The following is a 12750-nucleotide window of genomic DNA, read 5'->3' on the forward strand; positions in this document are numbered from 1 at the left end:
TATTCTTCTATATTGGTGTATGTGCCCGGATGGCGCCTTCGGGTACTGCATTATATCTTTAGAAGTAAAAGATGCCGAAACTGTCTACTTTATCTATGTTCATACTTCATCCTGTGCATGTTTGTAAGATTACTTATCATTATGTGATTTATCTCCTATGTCTCTGTCGGAACTTTTGTTAGATTGTTTATATGCTTTGAAAATGCAATAAAAAATACACAATAAAAAAAAAAAATTCTGACTGGCACTTTCACTTTATCCCACCTGAATGCACACACCAGTAGAACCGGTACTTGTGTATTTTCATGGTGCCAGCATGGCGCCGTGTGTCTGAGTCACCTTGCGGGGCTTTCTTCGCTCGCACACGCTGCGCTCGCCATGCTATCTAAAATTAACTCCATGCCAACATGTATAGTGGGGGTATGAACTATCCATGTTGGCATGGAGTTAAGTTACTTTATTTTAGATAGTTTGTGGCGAGCGTAGAACCCGGAAGTAGCGGCGCCATTAAACTACACAAGTACTGTGTAAACCTTCTATATAATTCTAAGTATCCAGCGGTTGGACATCTCTCAGCTGTCTGAGAGGAAATCTAGGATCACAGGGAAATCTTGGATCTAGGCCGGGAAATAGAATGTGTTCTGCTAATATTCTTGATTGGGGACGCCCTCTAGTGGGTTCAGGAGCTAATACTAACACTTTCATAATTTATACATGGTCCCGCTTAGGGATGCCAATACCGGAGCATTCGGGATTGAAAAATGCCCAATCCGGTATTCCGGGATTGGCTTCCCTAATACAAAAACCCACCAGGCGGGTGGGCGATTTAGCTGGGTGGATGCAGTCTGGGTGGGTTGGCGTCTGACAAAGGGCATGGGCCAATGCAGCCAGCCTGGGTGGGTGGCGGTCTCATGGAGGCGGGAGGTCAGTGCGGCGCACACAGAACAAGGTGGCTGTTGTTTGGCCTGCGCATCATGACCTCTGACGTCGTCACGCTGCGCAGAGCCACACTGCCCGGGACGGGAGAAGCCGGGCAGCGTCTGAGCACCCGCTGCCAATACCTGCAGCTGCCCCACACAACTGCATGCGCAGTCTAATAGCGAAATCCTGGAATTAGAAACTCCAATCCCGGGATTGAAATCCCGGCATTTTAGGGGCCAAATCCGGAAGATCGCGATCCCGGGATTGGCCACTCTAGTCCGGCTGCCAATACCTGCAGCTGCACACCACACAACTATCAGGGGCGGATTTAGGGGTGAGGGTGCCCCCCCCCCTACTTGTATTATTTTTATTGATTACTTATAAGCCCTCATTTGATAATAGCCAATTAAATGGACTAATAAACACTGTGGTTTTTTTAATTCTGTATTATGTGGACAGTTTACAGGGGCAGCATCTGCCTGTCTATCCATGTGCACTCTACTCAACATGGAATATGGTACAGTAAAGTGGACATTTGGCAGTTACTGGTACATTTCAGGCTGACTGTACCACCACAAGCATCCAAGTGCTGCCCCCCAACATGTGCCACCCCTAGGCACATGCCTCACATGCATAATGGGAAGTTCGGCTCTGACAGCTACAGCCCAATGTACAGAAAGCATTTCTTATAAACAAGCCTTCCCTGTGCATCTGCAAATTATTATTCCTGCAGGTCCCCGGTGCTCCACCTAATTCTGATGGCAACCCTGTCTGCACATCTGTATTCTGAGATAAGCTGACAGTACCTGTTTACTAGGGATGCAACCAATCCCGGGTCATTTATTTAATCCTGGGATACAGGATTGAAAAATTCTTAAAGCCGGGATTGCCCTCCCTAATAAAAGAAAATGCCCCCCCCCCCCCCCCCAGCACATTTACTCACATGGTGGTGCAGCTGGGAGCAGGATCATTGCAGCCGGAAGGTGGTGCAGGGATGTGGCCTGGGAGCAGTGTTGGTGCGGTCAGGAGTCGATGAGGCTGGGCACGGCCAGCGGGATGCGCAGCGCGACCAATGACATCGCGTCACACAGCTGGGGATGGGAGCAGCCGGGCATACACAGTCTAATCCCAAAATCAAATCCTGACAATTTTAGAGCCAAATCACTGGGATTGGCCTTCCTACTGTTTACACAAACATTTTCTTAATGCCTCTTAAATTTCTAAAAAATACAAAATTTTTATTTATCTATTTTGTGGTCTGTTTATAATTGATTTAATTGTTTTTTTTTCAAATTAAAATGCTTTATAAATAACTTTATTGTTAGGTATTATTATAATTTATTAAATATTACTGCACCAAGGTTATAACATTTTACCCATTTGGTGCCCAACAGAGCAATTCAAGTATTGCTCCGTATACGCCGCCGGCGCTGACTGCAATGTTACATTGTTTCGTCATTTTTTGATGGGCTGGTGACTACTAGTAACATGCAGTTATTTCATACTTGCCTACTTTTGAAAACTAGTTTCAGGGAGATTATAGTTGGTAGCAGGGCCGCCACTAGAAATGTTGGGGCCCGGGACTGACCTACAGTCCGGGCCCCCAGCGGCACAGCACCATACCTCCGGCCGGTAGCCCACCCTGACCCCCCCCCCCACTCACCCGCGCGCCCGCCCCCCTCCCCACACACACATGACATCACCCCGCCCCCATTACTTCACCCACGTCACGCTTCGTCCTCTTGCTCCTTCAGTGTCCATAGTCAGGTCCGGCGCGCACACTGCACAGTGCAGGATGCAGAGCGCCGAGCCCCTCTGTGTCCTAGGCTCGGTGCTCTGCAGGCTGCACTGTGTGTTGTGCATGCCTGGCCACCGGGTGGGGGAGGCTGGGTGCGGGTGTCTGTGGGCAGCTGCCTGGGCCCCTCCAGAGGCCGGGGCCCGGGACAGCTGTACCCAGGGCACCCCCCTGTCTGCGGCCCTGGTTGGTAGTAGAATTTTGCACGGTGCCCCATTGAGGGGCGTGTCATGCTCCACCCAAAGGGTGTGTCTAGTTCCATATATGGAGAGATTGTGAAAAGAGATTGTGAACATGGCACCTAGAAGCATGGGTGCAGAGGCGGATTGGCCCACCGGGAAACCGGGCTGTTTCCTGGTGGGCCGGACCAGATTTTACGCTGGCTGGGCCGCTTACCTCTGTTAGAAGCGGCCGCAGCCCAGCCTGGTCACAAACGGCAGCATTGCCCAAAACAAATATGGCCGCCGCATATATGCATATATTAAATGCACATATGCGGCGGCCATATTTGTTTTGGGCAATGCTGCACTGTCTGCGGCCGCTGGATGCCGACGAAAGAGCGGCGGCAGCGGTGAGTAATGTCCTACCCCTCACTCCACTGCCAGCTAGTTAGTCCACCCGGCGCCCACCCTCCCTGCCGCTTGCTGCTCCGCCCACTCCCGCCCGTCCAAACCCTCCGGCCAGCTCACCCGCCCGCAGCAGCAGCAGGGAACGCAGGCAGAAAAAAAAAACTCACTTTGTTAAGTGAGTAATCGTCGCACACTGCCACTAATGTGTTAGTTGTTAAACGTATAATGCGCACAAATTATATATATATATATATATATATACTATATATATATACTATATTTTATATATATATATATATATATATATATATATATATAGATATACATACACTATATATAGATATATATTGTGTGAGTATATATACATATATCTCTTATATATTTGGCTACATCTGTCACTCAAAGTGTGTCTGGAGCTGTAACGCTGGGTTGTGGACTTCCATCTTAATTTATGATTGTCATCACCTGTTTTAAACAGGGTAATTGATAAGAAAGGTGTTTAAGCACAGGTGATGGTAATCCATAAATTAAGAAGAAAGTCCAGAAACAGAGCAATGTGTCCCTCCTGGAGAGGGTCATGTTGGGTATGCACCTCCCTCCATCCCCCCATTCACGGCATCCCCACGATTAAATGGCACATGCAAAACACTGACATGGCTATGGTCGACAATGAAAAAGGTTGACAAGATTTATTTTTCACTTTTTCAATGTTTTCATATTCATTCTCATGTGTCGACATGGACACCAATGAAGTGCCACACTTATGTCAACAATTACATGTATTGACCTTTCTTGTGGCGATTCGCGGCACCCCCCGCTACCCCCCTCCCGCGATTTGCAGCACACCCCCCGCAATTCGCGGCACCCCCGGTGACTCCCGCGATTCGCGGCCCCACCCCGTGACACACCCCCCTCCTGCGATTCGCGGCACCCCGCGACCCCCCCTCCCGCGATACGCGCCAACCCCCTGACCCCCCCTCCTGTCATTGCAGCAAGCCCCCGCGACCCACCCTTCCGCGATTCACTGCAACCCCCCGCGACCCCCCCTCCCGCAATTCACGGCATCCACCCATGACCCCTCCTCCCGTGATTCGCGGACACCTCTTACCTCCTCCCTCCCCCCCCACTCCCGCGCGCGATTCACGGCAACCCCAGGATTAAATGGCACATGCACGGCTATGGTCGACAATGAAAAAGGTTGACATGAGTTTTTGAAGATTTATTTTTCTTTTTTTCAATGTTTTCATATTCATTCTCATGTGTCGACATGGGCACCGATGAAGTGCCACACTTATGTCAACATTTACATGTGTTGAACTTTCTGTGTTGATTTTTTCGTGTAGCAATTTTTTTCCAGTGACAACTATGAACTACTGTATGTGCACGTCAACCTACACATCATCAACCAATTCTTTGTATAATATATAACACCTGTTCTGTTTTACCGTAGGTGTTTTAAGTCAGATCTTTTACTGCTACTATTACTGTTTATGTAAATGCATTCTGAATGACAGCAACATCCTACCATCCTTCTACAAGAATATATAACCAACTAGGTGATTCATCGCGCCCCGTGTCCACCCCTCCCGCAATTCACGGACTGGCTGCACTGGCTGCACTGTGTGTTGTGCATGCCTGGCCACCGGGTGGGGGAGGCTGGGTGCGGGTGTCTGTGGGCAGCTGCCTGGGCCCCTCCAGAGGCCGGGGCCCGGGACAGCTGTACCCAGGGCACCCCCCTGTCTGCGGCCCTGGTTGGTAGTAGAATTTTGCACGGTGCCCCATTGAGGGGCGTGTCATGCTCCACCCAAAGGGTGTGTCTAGTTCCATATATGGAGAGATTGTGAAAAGAGATTGTGAACATGGCACCTAGAAGCATGGGTGCAGAGGCGGATTGGCCCACCGGGAAACCGGGCTGTTTCCTGGTGGGCCGGACCAGATTTTACGCTGGCTGGGCCGCTTACCTCTGTTAGAAGCGGCCGCAGCCCAGCCTGGTCACAAACGGCAGCATTGCCCAAAACAAATATGGCCGCCGCATATATGCATATATTAAATGCACATATGCGGCGGCCATATTTGTTTTGGGCAATGCTGCACTGTCTGCGGCCGCTGGATGCCGACGGAAGAGCGGCGGCAGCGGTGAGTAATGTCCTACCCCTCACTCCACTGGGATTCGCAACCCCCCTCGCGCAATTCACACCCCCTCCCACGCTTTGCGGACCCTCTCCCGCGATTCGCCGACACCTGCGCCCCCTCCCTTGATTCAAGGCACCCCCCGCGCCCCTCCCGCAATTCACGGCACCCCTAAGCCCCTCTTTAGTCCCCCGTATACTCACACACCCCTATCACTACCCAGCTTCCTGCTCTCCTGAACCGTAACTTCCACCACTGGGGAGTCGCTGACGCTGTTTTGCCCACATGCCCCTATCATGTCTCATAGCCCAGCCTCCTGCTCTCATGCACCCGAACTCCCACCCAGTAGGAGGAGACACTGACTAAGGGCCACCATCCTGTACTCCTGTACTGCCACGCTGGACCCTCACCCACTGGCAGAAGCTGCACAGTATCTCCCACCCTCCTCTTTAGTCCCCCTTATGCCCACGCACCCCTATCACTACCCAGCCTCCTGTTTTCCTGTGTCGTGACCTCCGCCAGTGGGGAGCCGCTGACTCAGAAACACCCTACTATACTATTGCACACACACACCTAAACAACATGCACACACAGCCCCCCCCCCCCACACCCACAAATATCACTGTACCATCCACACTATCAATGTACATCTTACTCTGTAACCGCTTTTTAATTAAACAAAACAATACACACCCCCTTCCACATCATATGCTCTTTATTTAACACATTTCACCTATAACTCAAGTTGCAATACAGGCCATCTTACATACAATTCTAACCATCTTTCTCATATACAAATGTTCACAAATTAAGGGGGCGCAGCCCCTTACGACGGTGTGAAGAGCGCCCGTAGGGCGCGATGAATCACCTAGTATATAGATATATATCTCTATCTATCTATCTATCTATATATATATATATATATATATATATATATATATATATATAGTGTGTGTGTGTGTATATCTCCTATATATTTGGCTACATCTGTCACTCAAAGTGGGTGTCTGTGTCTATAACGCTCTGTTCCTGGACTTTCCTCTTAATGTGTGATTGCCTTCATCTGTGCTGAACACCTTTCTGAGAAATTAACCTGTTTAAAACAGGTGATGGCAATCATACATTAAGGGGAAGTCTAGAAACAGAGCATTGTGTCCCTCCTGGAGAGGGTCATGTTGGGAGGTATGTGACAGAGAACCAGCCCAGTGAGCCCACAGACAGTGCCAGACACCCACTGCCTTCCCATGTTGCCCAGCACTGCTACTCCACAGCCTCCAGGTGAGCGCCCCCCTCCCGCGATTTGCGGCAAAACCTCCCCCCCACGCGCCTCCCCCCCTCCCGCGATTCGCGGCAAAAACACCCGCTCCCCCGCGACCCCCCCTCCCGCGATTCGCTGCAAAAAGAACCCCCCCACGACCCCTCCCGCAATTCGCGGCATAACCACCACCCCGCGACCCCCCCCCTCCCGCGAATCGCGGCAAACCCTCCCCCGTGACACCCCCCCCCCCCCCGATTCGCGGAAAAAACACCCCCCCCCCGCGACCTCCCTCCCGCGATTTGCTGCAAAAAGAACCCCCCCCGCGACCCCCCCTTGCACGATTGGCGGCACCCTCCCTGCGACCCCCCTCCCGCGATTCGCGGCACCCCCCCCCCGCAATTCGCAGCAGCCCCAGGATTAAATGGCACATGCAAAACACTGACATGGCTATGGTCGACAATGAAAAAGGTTGACATGAGTTTTTGAAGATTTATTTTTAATTTTTTTAATTTTTTCATATTCATTGTCATGTGTCGACATGGACACCAATGAAGTGCCACACTTATGTCAACATTTACATGTGTTGACCTTTCTGTGTTGATTTTTTTCTTGTGGCGATTCGCGTCACACCCCCCCGCAACCCCCCCTCCCGCGATTCGCGGCACCCCCCGTGACCCCCCACCTCCCGCAATTCGCAGCAACCCCCCCACCGGAACCCCTGTGAACCCCGCCCTCCCGCGATTCGCGGCACCCACCCCGCGACCCCCCCTCCCGCAATTCGCGGCACCCCCCCCCCGTGATTCGCGGCAGCTCCAGAATTAAATTGCACATGGAAAACACTGACATGGCTATGGTCGACAATGAAAAAGGTTGACATGAGTTTTTGAATTTTTTTTGTCATTTTTTGAATATTTTCATATTCATTCTCATGTGTCGACATGGACACCAATGAAGTGCCACACTTACGTCAACATTTACATGTGTTGACCTTTCTGTGTTGATTTTTTTCTTGTGGCGATTCGCGTCACACCCCCCGCAACCCCCCCTCCGGCGATTCGCGGCACCCCCCCGTGACCCCCCCCCTCCCGCAATTCGCGGCAACCCCCCCACCGGAACCCCCATGAACCCCGCTCTCCCGCGATTCGCGGCACCCACCCCCCGTAACCCCCCCCTCCCGCAAATCGCGGCACCCCCCGCGATTCGCGGCAGCCCCAGGATTAAATGGCACATGCAAAACACTGGCACGGCTATGGTCGACAATGAAAAAGGTTGACATGAGTTTTTGAAGATTTATTTCATTTTTTGAATGTTTTCATATTCATTGTCATGTGTCAACATGGACACCAATGAAGTGCCACACTTATGTCAACATTTACATGTGTTGACCTTTATGTGTTGATTTTTTCTTGTGGCGATTCGCGTCACACCCCCCCGCAACCCCCCCTCCCGCGATTCGCGGCCCCCCCCCCCCCCGTGACCCCCCACCTCCCGCAATTCGCGGCAACCCCCCACCGGAACCCCTGTGAACCCCGCCCTCCCGCGATTCGCGGCACCCAACCCCGCGACCCCCCCCCTCCCGCAATTCGCGGCACCCCCCCGCGATTCGCGGCAGCTCCAGAATTAAATTGCACATGGAAAACACTGACATGGCTATGGTCGACAATGAAAAAGGTTGACATGAGTTTTTGAAGTTTTTTTTTTTTCATTTTTTCAATGTTTTCATATTCATTCTCATGTGTCGACATGGACACCAATGAAGTGCCACACTTATGTCAACATTTACATGTGTTGACCTTTCTGTGTTGATTTTTTCTTGTGGCGATTCGCGTCACCCCCCCCACCCCCCCCCCCCCCGCAACCCCAACTCCCGCGATTCACGGCACACACACACCCCCCCGCGATTCTCGGCACCCCACCCCGTGACCCCCCCTCCCGTGATTCACGGCACACCCCCCGCGACCCCCCCTACCATGATTCGCCGCAACCCCCGCCCCCGTAACCCCCCTCCCGCGATTTGCGGCAACCCACCCCGCGACCCCCCTCCCGCGATTCTCTGCAATCCCTCCCCTCCCGCGATTCGCAGCATCCACCCCCCCACAACCCCCCCTCCTGCAATTCGCGGCACCCCCCGCGACCCCCCCTCCTGCAATTCGCGGCACCCTCCGCGACCCCCCCTCCCGCGATTCGCGGACACCTAAGTTGCAATACAGGGCATCTTTCATACAATTCTAACCATATTTCTCATATACAAACGTTCACAAATTAAGGGGGCGCAGCCCCTTACGACGGTGTGAAGAGCGCCCGTAGGGCGCGATGAATCACCTAGTATATATATATATATATATATATATATATATATATATATATATATACTGTATATATATTTACAGATGAAAAACCGCACACTGCACCGGAGATCAACTTCGGGTGCCAGAACACATAAATAATGTCATATAGCAGGATTCCACACTAGGTAGAAAGTGATCCGCACACCAGTTTGCTTAGTAGCTTTTTATATTGAAAAATAACAAGAAAAAAATCCCAAAAGGGAATAAACAACAGCACATGGCAACATACTGAATATTTCAAGAATGGAAGGTACAGGTACTTATCATAGGTCCATCACTGCAGATAAAGTGTACTGTGGACACCCGTCACCAACTTCCAGCAGATTACCCAACAGCCTGTTTCGGTGGTGCTACCACCTTTGTCAAGGGTATGACAAAGGTGGTAGCACCACCGAAACAGGCTGTTGGGTAATCTGCTGGAAGTTGGTGACGGGTGTCCACAGTACACTTTATCTGCAGTGATGGACCTATGATAAGTACCTGTACCTTCCATTCTTGAAATATTCAGTATGTTGCCATGTGCTGTTGTTTATTCCCTTTTGGGATTTTTTTCTTGTTATTTTTCAATATAAAAAGCTACTAAGCAAACTGGTGTGCGGATCACTTTCTACCTAGTGTGGAATCCTGCTATATATATATATATATATATATATATATATATATATATATATATATATATATATATATATATTGTGTGTGTGTGTGTGCGTCTTGGTGCATAAATTGCCATCTGGCAGGGGACTGGTACTGGTACTTAGTGTATGTATATATATGGATTCAGTATTGAATCCCGGCGGTCGGGATCCCGGCGTTCAGAATCGCGACGCCGGAATCCCGACAGCCGAAATGCCGACAAGGGGGGACGTGGATCGTCCCCCCTTGCGGGCTCGCTGCGCTCGCCACGTAGCGTGCCCGGTGCCTCCCTACGCTCGGCACACTAATTTATTCTCCCTCCAGGGGTGTCGTGGACACCCACGGAGGGAGAAAGTGTCGACATTTCGGCGGTCGGGATTCCGGCGTCGGGATTCTGAACGCCGGGATCCCGACCGCCGGGATGGTAACTGCATCCCATATATATATATATATATATATATATATATACACACACACAAAATATATATATATATATATATATATATATATATATATATATATATACACACTATGTACCAGTACCAGTCCCCTGCCAGACGGCAATTTATGCACCAAGACGCATTTAATCTATGGTTTCCTTCCCAGACCTCTTACTGGAATTACCTTTTAAGTATTTTCTAAGGACGCTTTCGACAGTCCAGTCGTCAGCGCTTAGTCTTAATCACTCATGCTTGTCACCCAGTTAAAGTTCAGTGATATCCGCCGCCTCTGCCACACTGGCATCGCGGCTCACCAGTTATGTCACACATAATGCAATGTTTTATTTATTTACTTGCTCCGGAGGCCCTCCGACGAAAGGGGATGAGGCCTCAGCGATGTATATTCAGGACAATAAGCGGCACTCAGAGACTAGGTAGCGGTGAAGAAGTGAGGATGTTTAATCCATGTGCAAATAGGACAATGTTTTGGGGCTCGAGTTGCTTATTGTCCTGCATATATATATATATATATATATATATATATATATATATATATATATATATATGCGCCAGCAATGTATGTGTTGCCGCCATAACATAATTTGGATAACAATTCATGCAATGCGATTTTTCATTGCAAAGACCCGATTTTTAATTGTATAGTCACCCATGGGTGATTTCATACCCCCACTATCCAACTACGCATGGAGTTGATTTTATATAGTGTGGCGAGCGCACGCGGATTACTTTACATGTATTCTTCGGTGGCTCGCTGCGCTCGCCACACTATATATATTCAACTCCATGCGTAGTTGGAAAGTGGGGGTATGAAATTACCCATGGGTGACTATACAATTAAAAATCGGGTCTTTACAATGAAAAATCGCATTGCATGAATTGTATGCCACTATATTGCATGCAATGCGATGCAATACAATGAAAAAATCGGGCGCCCAGATATTACACAAGTACAGAGAGAGTTACCAGCCATGCCCCCACAGCGGCGAAAATGGGGCGTGACCAAGTTGAAAAAGGCCACACCCCCACAAAACTAGGCCACACCCCCTAAAAATTTGTACGCGCCTGCGGCGCGCAAAAGGTGTGTCCCCCCCCCCCCCGGGCTGCCTCATATACTATAACGCCCTCAGTACTGGGCAATGAGAATGCAGCATTAGCCACAATTGTTGAGCCCTGCCCTGGTGCATGTTCAGCTTAGGGGCACCACTGTAGTGGGGTGCCACAGTTGCAGGGTAGAATGTGCATGTAGCAAAGGTGGATATTGCATTTATGTGCAACCTGTCATTCAAAAGTCTCACCACCACCCATCAAGCCCAGCACCAAATTATTCCATCCACCACCCCCTCCTCTATGCTCCACTATATATATATATTTGTCTTCGGTAACTAGGGGACAGGGGGTGCTATTGTTCCCTACCGCTGCCCTGATTAGGACAGGGAGAAAACTAAAGATGCAGGGCCAGCCAATCAGCTCCTGCCTGACATTTTTCAAACACAGGCTGGTACATGACAGGTAGGAGCTGATTGGCTGGCTGTTTATCACTCTCCATTTGATCACTTTTGAAGCTTAGAGAATCTGGCCCATTGTCAGTGACCCGACTGGGACAGAGGGAACTTGGGGGCCATTTCAGACCTGCAAATTCGGCCCCGTCTGTGATGGTGGGGTCTGGGCATAGGCGCTAATGCGCATGTGAAAACCCCTGCAGAGAACGACTTTGACTAGATTTTCCCTCGCCGTGGCATTCACATTTTGATTGGCAGCCAGGGGGAGCAACCAGCGTTTCATGGTGGGAGTGCCCATAGAGACGCTGGGTGTCCTCAGGGAATGCAGGCATTCCCCTGCCCGCTCGGGGCGGTCAGATGACGTCACATGACATCAGGGCCCTTCTACAATTCCGGGAAAACCACGCAGCAGAGAAGTAGGTCCTGGGGTTCTCTGCTGCGTGAGCAACCATACAATGATTTCTCCTCTGTGTGCGCGCTTGCAAGCCGATGTGTAATCATGCACATCCGCTCAGAGCGCAGAGAAGGGATATGGCCGGGAGGGTGTTAACCTGCACACTAGGCTCCAGATATACGCAGCCTAGAGAGCAGGTCTGATGACGCCCTTTGCACTAAGCTTCAAAAAGTGATCAAATGGAGAGTGATAAACAACCAACCAATCAGCTCCTGCCATTTTTCCAACACAGTCTGTGACATAACAGGTAGGAGCTGATTGGCTGGTGGTTCATCACACTCCAATTTTGAAGCTTAGTGCATATGGCCCTTTGTCTGGTGAAGTTCAGAGCGCCTCCGCCACTGCTTGCCAAACAATGACTCGGGGGCATCCAGTCGTTAGATAGTGCAGTGTTACAGTGTCTACAGGGCGACAGTCAATAGGTGGACAACTAGAGGGAGAATATAATAATGTGCTGAGCGCAGCGTGGTTCCGTGCCTGAAGCGTGACGGGCGCAGCGAGCCATACGCTGTTGACTAATGTGTAAGGACTCTGGGAGTGTCCCCGCCAATCTAACTCCGTTGCCTCTGGCTGGAATCGACGGACGTGTGCAAGGCTAGGCTTCACCTGGGCCCGTCTCGGCTGAAGGGCGAATTGGGTCCGCCCCACTCCGCTACAGGCAGGTCTTAGGTATGGACAACAC

The sequence above is a fragment of the Crinia signifera genome, chromosome 1 (assembly GCF_055691185.1).
Source record: "Crinia signifera chromosome 1, ASM5569118v1, whole genome shotgun sequence".
NCBI classification, from domain to species: Eukaryota; Metazoa; Chordata; class Amphibia; order Anura; family Myobatrachidae; genus Crinia; species Crinia signifera.